The 15620-nt window shown below is 39.2% G+C and overlaps 1 long non-coding RNA gene across 4 annotated transcripts in view; it reads left to right on the top strand.

Moving 5' to 3' along the window:
* Nucleotides 1-11144, top strand: part of CDK6 — a 254774-nt gene extending 243630 nt beyond the window's left edge. For all 4 annotated transcript variants that reach the window (XR_002347034.1, XR_002347036.1, XR_002347035.1 and 1 more), the window contains exon 8: nucleotides 702-11144. This is a non-coding gene — a long non-coding RNA (cyclin dependent kinase 6). The remainder of the gene's footprint in view (nucleotides 1-701) is intronic.

Here is a 15620-nt window from a genome sequence, read left to right as displayed (position 1 = left end):
GCCTGAGAATGCAGATTGCTATGATAGAGTTCACCTTTCAGCTTCTACCTGCACCGGAGTCAACAGCCTGGAATAGTTGAGGGATTTGAGCTGTATCTCCCTATAGGGCTGCCGCCAGCACACATGGCATTTTGATGTGAACTAGAAGGAGGGCATCCCTTGTCTGGGTGGCTCAGGGTACATGGCTTGCTAGTGGATCCATATAATTAGCATCTGGGTTTTCACCCTTACTTGTTGCCCCTTCCACTGGCCTGGTGTTCAGTAATTACCCTTTATACCTGCACAAGGCAACCCTTGTCCATCCCCTGATCAATGATACAACCTGGGGCAGGGTGAAAACTAAGGGCAAAGACTCTGATTATAGCACTACGTTTGCTGGCATCAGAAAAGTCACTACCCTAAATAAAATGATATGCATTCTCTCATAATAGTTAATTATTGGGTTGGAGAAATCCTGTGTATATAAGAGTCCACAGGCAACCGAAACGGTGTTGCCTTTTCCCAAAGCACAGAAATGTGCTTCTACATTAGACACATATGTGAGCACTGTGTACAGTGTATTAAGTGTCCCTTAAAGTAGATACTCATTCTCATTTTGGTCACACTTAATACATGGCAGTCAATAGATACATAACTATGTAAGCACATGGTTTAAATGGACATGTTTTATGTTTCTCCATTATTTTATTTCTCAATCACAGAAGTGCTTGACATTTAATCCAGCCAAAAGAATATCAGCCTACAGTGCCCTGTCTCACCCATACTTCCACGACCTGGAGAGGTGCAAGGAAAACCTGGATTCCCATCTGCCACCCAGCCAGAACAGCTCAGAAATGAATACAGCCTGAGGGCCCAGCCGCTGCCTGAGCCGATCGTCCGGAGAACCTCCTTGGTGGCTGAGGGTCCCCTAAGTAAGCCCTGCAGAAGCTGTACAGGATCACTGGCTGGGGGCCTTCTAGCTACTGTCTTCTGGATGGGCTCTGCTTCTCTGAGGAAACGCCTAGTTTACTGTTTTGAAATCAATGCAAGCGTGATTGCAGCTTTATGTTCATTCGTTTGTTTGTTATTTGTTTGTTTGTTGTTTGTTTCAAGAACCTGGAAAAATTCCAGAAGAGAAGCTGCTGACCAATTGTGCTGCCATTGCATTTTTCTGATCTTGAATGCTGCCAGTGTGAAGTGAGCAATCCAGGCACAGCTGAGTTATGTTGTAATCTCTCTGCAGCTGCCGGAGCCTGATTTGGTACTTTTGAGTGAGCGTGCGTGTGTGTGTGTGTGTGTGTGTGTGTGTGTGTGTGTGTGTGTGTGTGTGATTCTTGATCTCTTAAAAAAGTGTTACTTCTGTAAACAACATGAATAATTAAGTTTTTAAGGACTCACAGTGACCGCTAAAATTCCAAGTATCTGTGGACTGAAGGTGATTCACCAAAATGGGCTTCTCAAATTAGAAAGTTGAGCCTATGTCCTTAGCATTTCTTTTCTGGCCAAAAGCAGTTAATTTGCTAGTTGTAAAGGGTTCACTATCTAGAGGCAGTTGAATATGCACGGCAAAAAGAAAAAAAAAAAATTCTAGTATCTTTTAAGAAACCTGTTTCTTAAAGCACACCTTCTATTTACTCTTGAAGAAGCTGCATTTACTTATTGTAATTTTAACCTGTATAATATGCTTTATTGTTTCTTTTGGAAAACACCCTATAAGCTTTTTCTTACTTGCTATAGATTTAGGGAAGGTACCTCAACTAGGGTGAAAACTAAGGGCAAAGAGAAACCTTGATTTCTTGGTTTTGAAATTTATTTCCCTTTTGGTTTTTGTTGTTTTATTTTTGATTTTAGGAGTTTGTTGGAAGCTGTTTCCTGTTTGGCTTTGGTGGGTAGTTCTCTCTGACTAGAGATAGAAGTGCCGTTTAAGTTTTCCCCACCTGTTACACTGAACTTTTTTCTACCATGCACTACCTTATTTGCAAGGTGTCCATCTTATCCATCCCCCAGTGCCTCTAAATATGTGGTACTTATGTAACTAACAACAGTTTGCTTAAGCCATTGCCACGTACCTCCTACTTTTTTTCTTTCAATGAGCTTTTCATAAATAGTTAGATTCAGATTCTGGCTTATGGCTCCAATTCCACAGTCCTAACAGGGTCCTGTATGTTCTTTAATGCAATCTTCCTACCCGACATTCACTGTTGTTACCTAGCCAAAGAGAAGACTGGTTCTTCTCCATCACCAGCATGTTGATTGCTTTTAAAGTGTTACTTAGTGTTTTATGTTTTGTTAGAATATATTGTCAGTGTAGTATCTGAGAGAATGTCTTTAACGGATTTTTAGAAATGTGTATTTACTCTATAAAATTAGCTATTCTCCATCCACCAGGCTGTGCTTGTTTCCAATGCCTGATGCACATATCCCCCCCTTTCTTAGAGCCAGCCTGGCCTGGGCATAGTGAACAGCTTTATTTTCCTCTTGCCACTTTCTCTACAGTACTTTATAGACCATGCCATCTCTGTCGCCTACATGGTTAGTGCTCAGTCGTCTCTAGTAATCAAAAGATGTGGAGCTGAAGCATCTATGGGGAAGTTTGACTACCTTTGCTTTCTGATTCATGTTTTGTGTGCATGCAACAGTTAGACATGTTTAGAGTTAGGGTTTTCAGAGTGGACACTGCTTCACTCTGTAGAAAATGTTCCAGATGATGTTTAGACATAGTCAGGCCTTTCTGAATTCTTCGCAGCTTAATATTGTGTACAACTCTCTTGAACAAGAGAAGAATTAGGAGACTTTTCTCCTTGAGAGCTTTCAGGGTTGGGAACCATTCTTTTCTAATACATATATTCTTTAACATTGTTCTAATTCAGTAACTTGAAAAGTGGGATAATTTTTAAAGCAAGAGATGAATGAGAAGGTGGGCCATAAGAATGTTTTATACTTTCTTCATTGTGACAACAATGATTATGTTTTGTCATAACTGTAAATGCTTGAGATATAATGGATCCAGGGCATTCAGGGCAAGTATGTGTGGTCAATCCCCCCTCACCCCCCACAGTCCCGGACAAGTGATTTATGCCTTTCCTTTGATCAGGGGTCAAAATACAAAGACCAAGGGCCTAGAAATTGATTTTTTTCTTTTTGGGCTGCCCCATACCATATGGAGTTCCTGGGCCAGAAATCAGATCAGAGCCATAGCCGCAAGCAGCAACTCCAGATCTTTAACCCACTGTATCCGGCCAGGGATCGAACCTGCGTCCTGGTGCTGCAGCAACTCTGCCAATCCCCTTGCACCACAGTGGGAACTCCTAGAAATTGAATTTCTAAACTCACTGCACTGATCCATCAGGAGCTTTTCAGTTAATATCCACGGTTAGAGTCGATATAGCTTGAGTTTTTGCTTTTGCAGTTTTTCATAAGTTCACTCAAGAAAAATGCAGCTGTTCTAAACTGGAATTTTTCAGCATTCTTTTGCATGTTAAACAAGTAGAGAGTTCAACTTTTATTTCTAACATATGCTCCTGATTCATTTCTTGGTAGTGTTTATAAAGAAAACTTACAGCACAAACATTTCGACATTAGATACTTGCCAAATTACCCTCCCAGAGGCAGAATGAAAGGGCATTTCAGCCTTTCTGAACTCGTTAAGAGTTTGTCCCCAGCTCTTCAATCCAGGTGGCTGTTGCACTTGAGTGGATATTCTCCTTTTCTGTCTTTTACATCCGGCTCACCACTTCTGAAATCCAGATCCCACACAAACACCCTTGCCATTAGGGCACTTGAAAACATATAGCAGTATACAAACTTACTGAGTGCCTCTTACTCTTCGGTGACACATGGTTTCAAACATCTTTGCCAAAAGCTAGGCAGTGATTATCTGAAAAGGCCATACTGCTCCAGGGTTATACTGAAGCAGCTTATTGAAGTAAAAAAAAAAAAAAAAAAAAAAAAAAAAAAAAAAAAAAACTCAGGATGATAGACTTGAAATCGCATTTGAATGTCTTACTAGAACTGAGGGAAGAATATGCCTGATAGTTTCTATGTGATACTCTGTTCTGGCAGCCCAAGATTGGGAATGGCTGTGCTGGGTGAAGTTGTCACAACCTACATTTCAAAAGAGTGAAAGAGAAACCTGTCCATTTTGGCATCTTAAGCTATCCTGTGGCAAAGGTAATAAGGCCCTAATCTTACAACCTTAAAAACACAATTCTCAAGAGTTTGTAAGAAGCCAGGGCCTTGGAGCCTCCCACTTTGTCTCTCCTTTGAAGTGGATGGGAACTCAGGGAGTGAAGATCCTGTTTTGGAAGAAAGCCCCAGGCCATTTCAGCCCCCTGTGTTCTTATGATTTTCTCTCAGGAAACACACACTTTAAATGGCAGATTTTTAATTTGGCCCCAGGTGATTTATACTAAAAATAGTTCAAAATATTCACCTAAGAACAGAATCTCAGCCTTATAGTTTTAGGAAAACATGAAAATTTCAGAATGCTATTAATAGCATGTTAATATCTTAAAGAAAACGTGCACCTTTTAGGGGAGAAATGTTTGGTGTGACTCCAGAATGTGATATTATCCATCCTGATGAGAAAAAATTTAAATGTTGCTAAATCTTTTAAATCTTAAATTATATATATAAATTGAGTTTTTAACTATTACTGCTTTTCTTAAAAAGTCAATAATGGCAACATTCATTCCTTAATGGAAATTAAATCATGTAAGCTTCCTAATATCATAATCATACTGAAATTCTTCTCTCCGAAGAATTGCTTCTGTTTTTTTTAAGTGACAAATTTACTATTTTTATGATAAGCACATGAGAGTCTCTCATATTTTCCAAAAACAGCCTATGTTGCATTGCTGGGTCTAGGAAAGAATAATACCGAAAGTTAATAAGCCGCTATAATTACTTAATTATGTTACTACAGAAACTATAGAATATTTACCTTGGGACGAAAATATTGAAATATTAGAAATTCTTAGGTATTGACAGAATCTAAAAAACACAAAAAGACGAAATAATGATATGATTTCTAAATTTTTAAAAACCTTAAGACACTAGGCAATGGATAGGGGAAATTTTGGAGAAAATGAAGGTATTCAAAGAAGGATAGTTTCAATTATGTATATTTTGAAGGATATATACTTTGTGAACATATATTGTAAGAATTTATATTAAAATCATCTGGGAACTATGAATTTGATATCATCAAAAACAAATTTTATAGAAAAGCCATTCCAAACAGTTACATTTCAAAGATTGAACTAGGCAAACTAAACCATCTCTACTGCTTCCTCATTTCATGAAAAGCAGCAGTCATGTGGAGCTGTGCTTATTATGCAAGGCTGAAAATGTCCATTGTGGAAAAAAATAATTTTTTTAAATGTTCCTATGCCACCAGGGTTTTTGAAAACTTGTGAAACCCAAACTATTTTTCATATGCTTTCAATACATTCAGTATATGATTAGGAAGATAAGTGCATGTTCCTTCCCCACAGTGGAAAAACTTCTCAAGGATACCAAAAACTGTCAAGCAATGTAGGTCCTCAGATAATTAGTAGAGGTGTTTTTCTCAAAAGCATAAGAAAATGGCATTTTCATTTTTTACTAAAGCAGTTTTCAACTTGGTTTTGTTATATATCTATATCTCAAGCATTTCTAACTTGTACTTTTTTCAGAAAACAAACCAAAAATGTTCCTTTGGTCTTTGCCATCTTCTGACCTTTGTTAACAGAAATGGAGAAAGAGGAGGGGGTCTGGTTTTTTTAAATGTTTATCTCAATTAGTTGTGTTTCTTAAAATGAAGTTTGAGTCGGCTTTTCAGATTGCTTTCTATTTCTTAGCATTCCCAGGGAGTTAATTTAGGTAAATGAATGGACTTCCATCAGCATATTTATTTTCCTCGATACTGGTGCTCTGGCTGGCAAGAAAAATCAAGACTCACCTGAAAGTAAATACAGACTTTTTTTCAAGCATCTATTTAAATACTAGGACAGCAATTTGAAGTTAATATGGTAGGAAAGGGAGGGGATTTTTCTTATGTCTGTTTGAAAATTCACACTGTCCTAAGGGATAGCCTTTCTTGTTTTATTCCAGTGTATTCCACAAGGTGGCACTTTGGAAGGGAAAATCTGAGCAAGGCTTCTGACTTTATTTTTCTGCACATCTAACTCTTGCCTAGAGCTCGTTTTTCAGGATGATGAGTAGTCTTTATAATGCTGGGTAACTTAGATGTTTTAGTTGTTAGCTAGGTTCTGAACAATTGCCTTCAAGTAAATTGTTCTTGAGCATGGATAATACACCCATTTTGATTATTCAGGTGCGCAAGGAGAGAGAGCCTAGTCATTCTTCTGTTCAAGATATACTTTTTGAGGTACCTAATTACCTCACTTCTACAGGTGCAGAAGTTAGAAAGATAGACGAGCTTGTTACTCAAAAGGCAACACTCATCTGTGAACAGATAGTTTTGTTAGGAGTGTAAAACTCCTCCAGATCACCCTCCCTCCCCCGAAATACCCATACCCTCTGTCAGCTGCTTTCACATTCCCTACTATGGTGGCCGTTAGACATTTGCTAAATTTTAAAATCTTAATTTAAAGCTCAGATGGATAAACTAAATAATGCATCAACAAATAGACAAAACTATTTTTTTCTAAAGAATTGCTATGCTGAAACTGCCCTAAAAATACCAAAAGACCTGGCAATTTTTTATATTTGTATAATCACAAGTATAAATTCACGAGAAATTCTAATTTTTTTTAAAGTTCTCTCTAAGCATGTAAGCTAATAATTTAGGAGTATATACCTACATAAGCCTTTGATTTCTCCACTTATGAAGTTCTTTGGTAACTTTAGTTGATACAAATGTATTTTTTTCATACATTATTGTTTTAATTCACAGATCTGCTCAAAGACCCATTACTCCCCAGATGATTTTAGTTAATTTGAGAAGTAATTTTCTTCAATTAGTGTCCCTGAAATTTAGGAGGAAGGAAATTATCTTTCAGAGTTTCCTTTGCACAACCTAACAGAAGGCAGTTTATTCCTTCTGAGTGGCAGAAACTCGATATGCCTGCTTCACTTTCCTCCAGAGCAGCCAGCAGGCAAGCCTCAGCCATACTGAATTTCATACTGAAAGTGCCGCGCACACTAGGGGTTGTCAAATCTTAGGGCTCAAACCTCGAGTGGGTTATCATTTGGGCCAGTTTATTTGCTCGCGTTCAAAACTGCCCTCCCTCCGCAAATCCCTGGGGTGCGCCGCGCCGACGCCTCGCCCCCTTGGCAGTGAGTGGCAGTGGGCGGGGCTGGCTAGGAACCCGCCCTCCGCTCACCTGTTAGTGCCTGAAGTGGCTGCGGACCCGGCCAGGTACTGTCCGGCGTCCCTGTGCCCTGCTGCTGTCTCAGAGGCATCTGTTCTGCAATCTTAGGAAGCAACATGTCCCTAGAAGCAAACGGGTGTCTACTGTGCATAAGTAAGTACAACACAGTTCTCTGAAAGTTCGGGTATAAAGAGATGCTGCTGCGTATGAAGCTACCAGGCATCTCTCAAGCTCTAAGCTCTGCTTTTTTTTTTTTTTAAGAGAAGATGTATAATTACAGGAAAGATTTTTTTTTATTTTTTTATTTTCTATGCTACATATATGATGGCAAAAGATATGCCTGGAAAAGTTTTGTTTGGAAAATGTGTTTATTTTCTGCTTCATAGTTGGTGAAAGCTCCTAACTCTTTGGATTCTAATTTCTTCTCTTTTTTCTTCATCAAGTAATTAAAGGTATGTGAGCAAGTTATCTCATATAGAAGGGAGACTTTCCTATTTAGAGGAACCCTTTGTGTGAGTGGTTTTGTCAAGCAATCAACTTTTTCTCTATTTTAGGAGTTTGGATTTTCAAATGTAGATTTTCTTTAAGGGGACACATAGGTATACAGGATGCTATAAAGAACTATGATTGTAGCACTAATCAGCAAGCATAAGATCATAGGTTACATCATTTCTCACTCTGGTTTCCAGGCAATTCAGTTGAAGTACTTAGGTTACAGTGCTGAAGAGACTTTTCATACCCTTACTTGAGAGTTTCTAATCTTAAGTTGTATTAAATGCAATAATATGTATTAGCTAGCAATATTTCTTTGATCACCAGCAACTCCAGATTTGACCTTGAAGTCTCTGAATGATGAAAACAGACCCAGCAGTGATACACTTTCCTGAATACCCCCCCAAGTGCATTATATATCTTCTCATTTTGATCCTATGTTTGCAACAATGTATACATGAATATTTTATTTCCTTTGTATTCATCTATTTTCTTATGATCAGTAATAAATATATTAATACATTGAATGAATAGAATCAACTACTCCTAGGATCAGCACTTAAAAGGTGGATAATTTCTATTTCAAGTTGTTCTACATTTGCATAAATTATTTCTATTATTATTCATGTATATTATTTATTTCTCAATCACACTAGTCCTGTGAAAGTGCACAGAAAGCAGACGGCATTAGGATTTGCATTTAATGCTCGTTATCATGGTCTCGATGGAGCTAAGAGAATTAAAATTAGACTAAACCCCCAAATAAGCTGCATGCATTTTAACATGATTAGTAGAATTTAAGTCTATAGAGATAGTATTTTTGTGTCTAGGTGTTTTATCATTATGTAAAGGAATTAAAGCAAATGACTTGTTCTTTTGTCAAATATGCATTTACTATAGTGTGAAACTAGAGCAGAAATTAAAACCGCAGACAGCAAAATATCAGATACTGCCTTAATTTAGGAACTCTGCCAGGTGGCCATCAGAATAGATGCCAGGCAGAAGTAGGTGCCTGGCTGGTGCCTCTTGTTACCTGGCCTTGAGAAGAAACTTCCGCACGCAATCTAGCGCCCTCATAGATGTGCAGCAGTGGGAACCAGTAGTAGTGTTGACAGGAGAGCAGTGTGAGAGTTTTCTGTAGAAGCAGAACTGTCAGCATGTGCTTTGAGGCTTCCAGAATGTGTCAGATGGAGAAGTCCAAGTTTCCATGCTTCAGGCATTTTGGTTTTGTACAGAGGCAACCTAGTCTGGTAATTAAAACGAGGATTGCGTGTACAGTAGGCAACAATGGGATTTTAACCAACAGTCCCCAACACCTCAAAAGCTTGTTGCATTTCTGGTATTTTATGTTTTGATCTAAAGGTTAAATGGCAAGTGTTTCATATAGAAGAGCAGTATGTGTTAAGAAATGCACAATATCAGTTCCCGTAGAGTGCAGATTAGAACTAGAGGGCTTTATAGAATTATCATTTCTGAGATGTGTAAAAGCATGTTTTCACTGTAAAATGTATTAGTGTTTCTGCATTCCTATAGGGCCTAGTTAAAACTTCTAGATTTCAGCAAGGCTGTTGAAGTCAGTGAGCCTTTTTTTTTTTTTTTTTTTTTTTTTAGCTTATTTTCTTTACTTATTTCTATAATAGAAAATGTTTTAAAAGTAGAAAAAAATCTTAATTGGGATATTTGACTTGTTGATTTCTGTGTTTGAAATCACGGTTCTGAAGAGGCAGAGAATTTGCATGTGCATTTCAGATACTAACTTAGGCTGTGTGAACTAGCCGAGGATAACTAACTGATACTCCGTCAACCCCTATATCCTCCCTCACTCCCTCTGAAGTCTTCCCCATCCCCTTCCTGGCCTGTCCACGTGGTGCTCTCCATCCTCCTCTGCTGTTCTTTGGGGTCAGGGACATGATGAGAGATGCTTTAGGCCTCACAGGTATGCCTGTCCAGGCTTAGCCACCACCCCTACTTGACCTTTGGCTGGCCGCACTCATCAGAGAAGGTTCCTGGTGCAGAGAATGTCATGGCATCCATCACCAATGCCCTCTAGCATCTTCACGTATAGCTTGATGTTTAAACCAAGTCATTCTACCGAGCATTCAGGTTTGGCTGTGGTGCAAAGAGAAAAACTAACAGAGAATATAAACCACATTCCAGGCTGCTGTTTTCTACCCATCTACAGGCTATACTTTTACTGTATCTCTTCATACTTGAAGCTCATTCTGCTATTTTAATATCAGGGTACAGACTTATAAGGGTGCATGTTCCCTAAAGGTGCAAAATTACTCTCATTCCGTTTGCTCATATTGCTTCAGAATGCTCTGTTTTGGTGCTTCGGGCTCAGCAGGTCAAAGAAGCAGTGCGAAAATGCACTGCCTGGAACACAGTCTTACAGGAATGTTGGCAGATGGCTTGGTGTTAGGTATTGCTTCTGCTCTTTTCTCTGTACACAAGATTGTTACCACACTGGTCTGTCAGGCTCCCCTGGGTATCCTTCCTCACAGGGTCCCTAAACCCCGTGCTCTCCCCAGATGTGGGTGCAGTGCAGCTCCCTGACACCAGCGGCCTTCCTCCGTATGCGGATCTTTCAGCCCTCAAAGAAAAATGACCTCAGGTGTAGACAGTAGGAGAATGGAAAGAGCCATCTCGCTCAAGCAACCAACCATCCACGCAGAAAACCCTCCCAAGACAACACTTGAAAAGAGGAGAAAAGGAAGAAAGCTTAGCTGTAATGTTACCCTCCTCATGGTGCCCTGAGCTGAGTGGCCTTGCTTTGGGTAGATGAAAATATAGGTCAGTTTACTCTTCTCACCCAAAGAGGAAAACAGAAGAGTAAGTGTGTCCCCTCAAGTATGCAATCCAAGGACCACCACAATTTACATTAAATTCCCATCGCTAGCAACCTGTTTTACATACTAGCTCGAGTAAGGGACGCTTAATGACCCAGGGTTTCTGAGGTCAGGGGTAGCTCTTCTTGTGTTCACCTCACTCTAACGTGTGGAGAGGGAGAACTACCAGTGGCGACTCTGCGGGGATGGCCAAGGTAACACGTCAGAAATTTCAGAGGGTTACCGATCAAGAATCTTTTGGAAACTGGATGACTTCTAGGGTGCTAGAATGCAAATTTAGGTATTTATTGTCAGATAATGGAACTCATTGTTTTTTTTTAAGAATTGGTGTTGAAATATCACTGTCCAGTTCATTGTTTTCACTTATGCACAAGCTAAATTTGAGCAAAAAGAAAATGGTTTGTATATTTGTCATAACTTTTGTATTTCTTACAATAAAACTATGGGTAGCAAATAAAAATAATAAAAACAGCAATTTTAAACTGCCTTCTTGGAGATGAATTACTAACCTAACTATTTTTCTTTTCACTTGGATGTCTATAACTGCAGTGAGTAAAGTAATGTTTAATTAAATGGCAAGTTTTAGCAGAGTATGTTTTAAATTTTTGTTTTAAGAGACTTCCTTTTCAGGTTTCACATGTTTTAAAAGGTAAATAGCAGCTTATTGAGCTTAGAAGTCCTGTAACACATACTTCACAAACTCTTACTAGTGGACTTTGGTAAACACTGAAGACCCCAAAATAAATAAGGCACAGGCAGTCCTTTTGGAAGCTTACAGACCAAGAAAAAGGTTTGTAAAGAGTTCCCATTATGGCTCAGCAGGTTAAGAACCCGACATAGTGTCCTAAAGATGAGGGTTCTATCCCTGGCCTCACTCAGTTGGGTTAAGGATCTGGCATTGCCACAAGCTGCAGGTGTAGGTCACAGGTGTGGCTCAGATCGCACGCTGCCATGGCTGTGGTGTAGGCCAGCAGCTGCAGCTCCAATTCAACTACTAGCTGGGTGCGCCAAAGGGACAATCCTAAAAAGAAAAAAAAGAAAAAGGTTTGGGTAACTGATTGCTGATTACCTAGGAAGGAACAGAGATTTCACATTGGAAATGATGCTTGAGTGGATCAAAAACAAAAGTTGGAGTTCCCATCATGGCTCAGTGAAAACTAATCTGACTAGTATCCATGAGATGCAGGTTCAATCCCTGGCATCAGTCACTCAATGGGTTAAAGATCTGGTGTTGCCATGAGCTGTGGTGTAGGCCAAAGATGTGGCATTAGTTCCATGTTGCTGTGGCTGTGGTGTAAGCTGGCAGCTACAGCTCTGATTCAACTCCTAGCCTGGGAACTTCCATATGCCACAGGTGCAGCCCTAAAAAGACCAAAAAATAAAAAGGAGTTCCCTGTCGTAGTTCAACAGTTAATGAACCTGACTAGCATCTGTGAGGATGCAGGTTCGATCCCTGGCCTCCATCAGTGGGTTAAGGATCTAACATTGCTATGAGCTGTGGTGTGGGTCGAAGACTCAGCTAGGATTCCGTGTTGCTGTGGCTGTGATGTAGGTCAGCGGCTACAGCTCCAATTGGACCCCTAGCCTGGGACCCTCCATATGCCGTGGGTGTGGCCCTAAAAAGCAAAAAAAAAAAAAAAAAAGTATCATGGACCCGAACAAAAGAGCTCAAACTGTAAAACTTGCAGGAGAAAACAGAAGAGCTTTGTGATTTGGGGTTAAGCCAAAGCTTCTTAGGACACAAATAGAAAAATATGGATAAATGGCACTTCAAAATTTCAAAGTTTTGTTCTTTGAGAGACATCATTAAGGAAATGAAAAAGCAAGCCACAGATTGGGAGGAAATGATTGCAAAATATATTCTGGCAAAGGACTGGTACTCAGACAGATAATAATATTTTTATTTTATTTATTTATTTATTTTTTGTCCTTTTGGGCCACACTTGCAGCATATGGAGGTTCCCAGGCTAGGGGTCGAATCAAAGCTGCAGCCTCCAGCCTATGCCAGAGCCACAGCAATGCAGAATCTGAGCTGCATCTGCGACCTACACCACAGCTCACGGCATGCCAGATCCCTAACCCTGATCAAGGCCAGGAATCAAACCTGCGTCCTCATGGATGCTAGTCAGGTTCATTAACCACTGAACCACGCCGGGAACTCCAAGTAATGCCATTTTTTTAAATGAGCAAAAGATTTCAAATGAAACTTCATCAAAGAAAATGAATAAAAGAAAAGAGGGTGTGGAGAAAAAAACCTTGCTACACCGTTGGTGGGAATGTAAATTTGTGCAGCTACCATGGAAAACAGTATTTAGGGTCCCTAAAAAATTAACAAAAATAGTTACCATATGATCCAGCAATCCCACTCCTGGGCATATAGCCAAAAAAGACAAAAACACTAATTAGAAAAGATAAATCACCCAATGTTCATAACAGCACTGTTCACAATAGCCAAGACATGGAAGCAACCTAAGCACCAACAGATGAATGGATAAAGTTATCCATTCATCTGTTGGTGCTTAGGTTACACATATGCATACAATGGAATATTGCTCAGCCACAAAAGAAGAGTGGAGTATTGCCATTTGCTGCAACATGGAAGGACTTACAGATTATCATACTAAATGAAGTAAGACAAAGACAACTATTATATCAGTTGTATGTGAAATCTAAAAAATAATACAAGTGAACTTATTTACAAAACAGAAACAGATTCACAAACATAGAAAATAAACATGGTTACCAAAGGGGAAGAGGGGAATAAATTAGCAGGGGGAAAAAAAGGAAGGAAAATAAGTACCTGAAAAGAGAAATGGCATTAGCCATTAGGGAAATGCAAATTAAAACCACAATGAGATGTCAGTATACACCTATTAAAATGGTTAAAATTGTAAAATTTGACAACACCAAGCATTGGTGAAACTCTCACCATTGACTGACTTATGCAAAATGATACAACCCTTTGGGAAGAGTTTGGGAGTAAAAGTTAAACATACACTTAAAAATCAGAGCAGCAACTTCACTGCTAGGTATTTACTCAAAAGAAATGAAAACATGTGGGCACACACTCATAAATAAATGTTCATAGCAGCTTTATTGATGATAGGCAAAAACTGGAAACAATCCAAACGTCCATCAAAAGGTCAATGAAGAAGAAAATTGTGATTCATAAATACCACAGACTACTACTCACTACAGAAAGGAATGAGTGTTGATTACCATAATGTGGGTTGAATCTGAAAAGTATAACGATAAATGAAAGAAGTCAGACACAAAAGGATACCTTCTTTTTGATTCCATTTATATGAAATTCTAGAAAAGGCAAAAACCACAGTAACAAAAACAGATGAGTTGTTTCCAGCTGGGAGGCAGGGAAGGTGACTAATGGCAGAAAGGCATGAGGTAACTTTTTAGAGAAGTGATTCTATATATGTTCTATATCTTGATTGAAGTGATGATTACCTGACTCTCTACATTTGTGAAAATTCACCAAACTGTATTTTAAAGTGGTGAATTTTATTATATGTATACTCTATCACTACAAAGCTGGGTTTACTTTAACTAGGGGTGTTTTCTTTGAGTGCTACCAAAAGCCAACTTTAAATAATGGGCCAAGAACTTTTATAGCTTGTGAGACACCTCAGTGGAGATGGAATGAGACAAGAATTATAGTAAAACTATATATGACGCATTGTTTTAGTTGACACTCTCATGAACATCAGAAATTTTCCATTTTGATTCACTTGACTTGGTCACTTCTATTGCCTCAGTCCATTAAGAGTACTGAACCAGGGGTTTACTGAAAGGAAAATTAATTAAAATGAATGGCTATTTCACTTTCATGATTCAAAATCGTTTTTAAAAGTCCATATATAGGAGTTCCCGTCGTGGCACAGTGGTTAATGAATCCAACTAGGAACCATGAGGTTGCGGGATTGATCCCTGGCCTCGCTCAGTGGGTTAAGGATCCGGCGTAGCCATGAGCTGTGGTGTAGGTCGAAGATGCAGCTCGGATATGGCATTGCTGTGGTGTAGGCCAGCAGCTGTAGCTCCAATTAGACCCCTAGCCTGGGAATCTCCATATGTCATGGGTGAGGCCCTAGAAAGAAAAAAAAATCCATATATATCCATGTAAAATATATATATATATATAATTTTTTTCCCATTTTTGGCTGCCCTGTGGCATATGGAGTTCCTCTGCTAGGGATTATATCCAAGCCAAGTCGAAATCTGTGTCACAGCAGCACCAACACGGGATCCTTAACCCACTGTGTCCCTCCGAGGACTGAACCCGAGTCCCAGAACTCCCAAGGTGCTACCGATCCCATTGCACCATAGCAGGAGCTCTGAAAAAAAAATTGGAGAAAGAAAAATATATTTCTTTATATTTTTTACAGTGAGAAATATACTTGTAGAGAGCACAAGATAATGATATTTACTGGCATTATTTTTTCTATATGTCCACAAAATTACACCCAGAAGTTACATAGTAAGTGTGGAATCAGAGACAGAGATGATTTGCTGGGCAGTCTTTATAAAGTAAGACAAATCAGAAAAAAAAAGAGGGATGCTACAGGATCAGTGGCATCTCTGGCGCGCTGGGATTCAGGTTCAATCCCTGGCCTGGCACAATGGGCTAAGGATCATTTCTGCAGCTGTGGCATGGATCACAACTGCTGTTCAGATCCCTGGGCCAGGAAATACACATATCACAGGGTGGCCAAGACAGAAAAAAAAAAAGGAAAGAAGGGGATACTGTGAAAAATAAAATTCCTGTGCCCCCCAGCTTACAAATACTATTTGAAGTAACCAACCCTAGAGGTGTAGAGTGTAAACTTTTCAGAAATTTTCCTTGACATACCATACATATAAATATGTAATAAGCTGAACCATATGAAATCATCATTCTTGGAAGTTTGGAATGTCCTTCCCTTTCAGTTCTTCTGAGGGAAGTCTGTCCACCTTCACAGTCTGCCTGTAATGC

Source organism: Sus scrofa, chromosome 9 (assembly GCF_000003025.6).
Source record: "Sus scrofa isolate TJ Tabasco breed Duroc chromosome 9, Sscrofa11.1, whole genome shotgun sequence".
Taxonomy (NCBI): Eukaryota; Metazoa; Chordata; class Mammalia; order Artiodactyla; family Suidae; genus Sus; species Sus scrofa.
The sequence above is the reverse complement of the archived record's forward strand: the minus strand, read 5'-3'. Positions and strand labels throughout refer to the sequence as shown.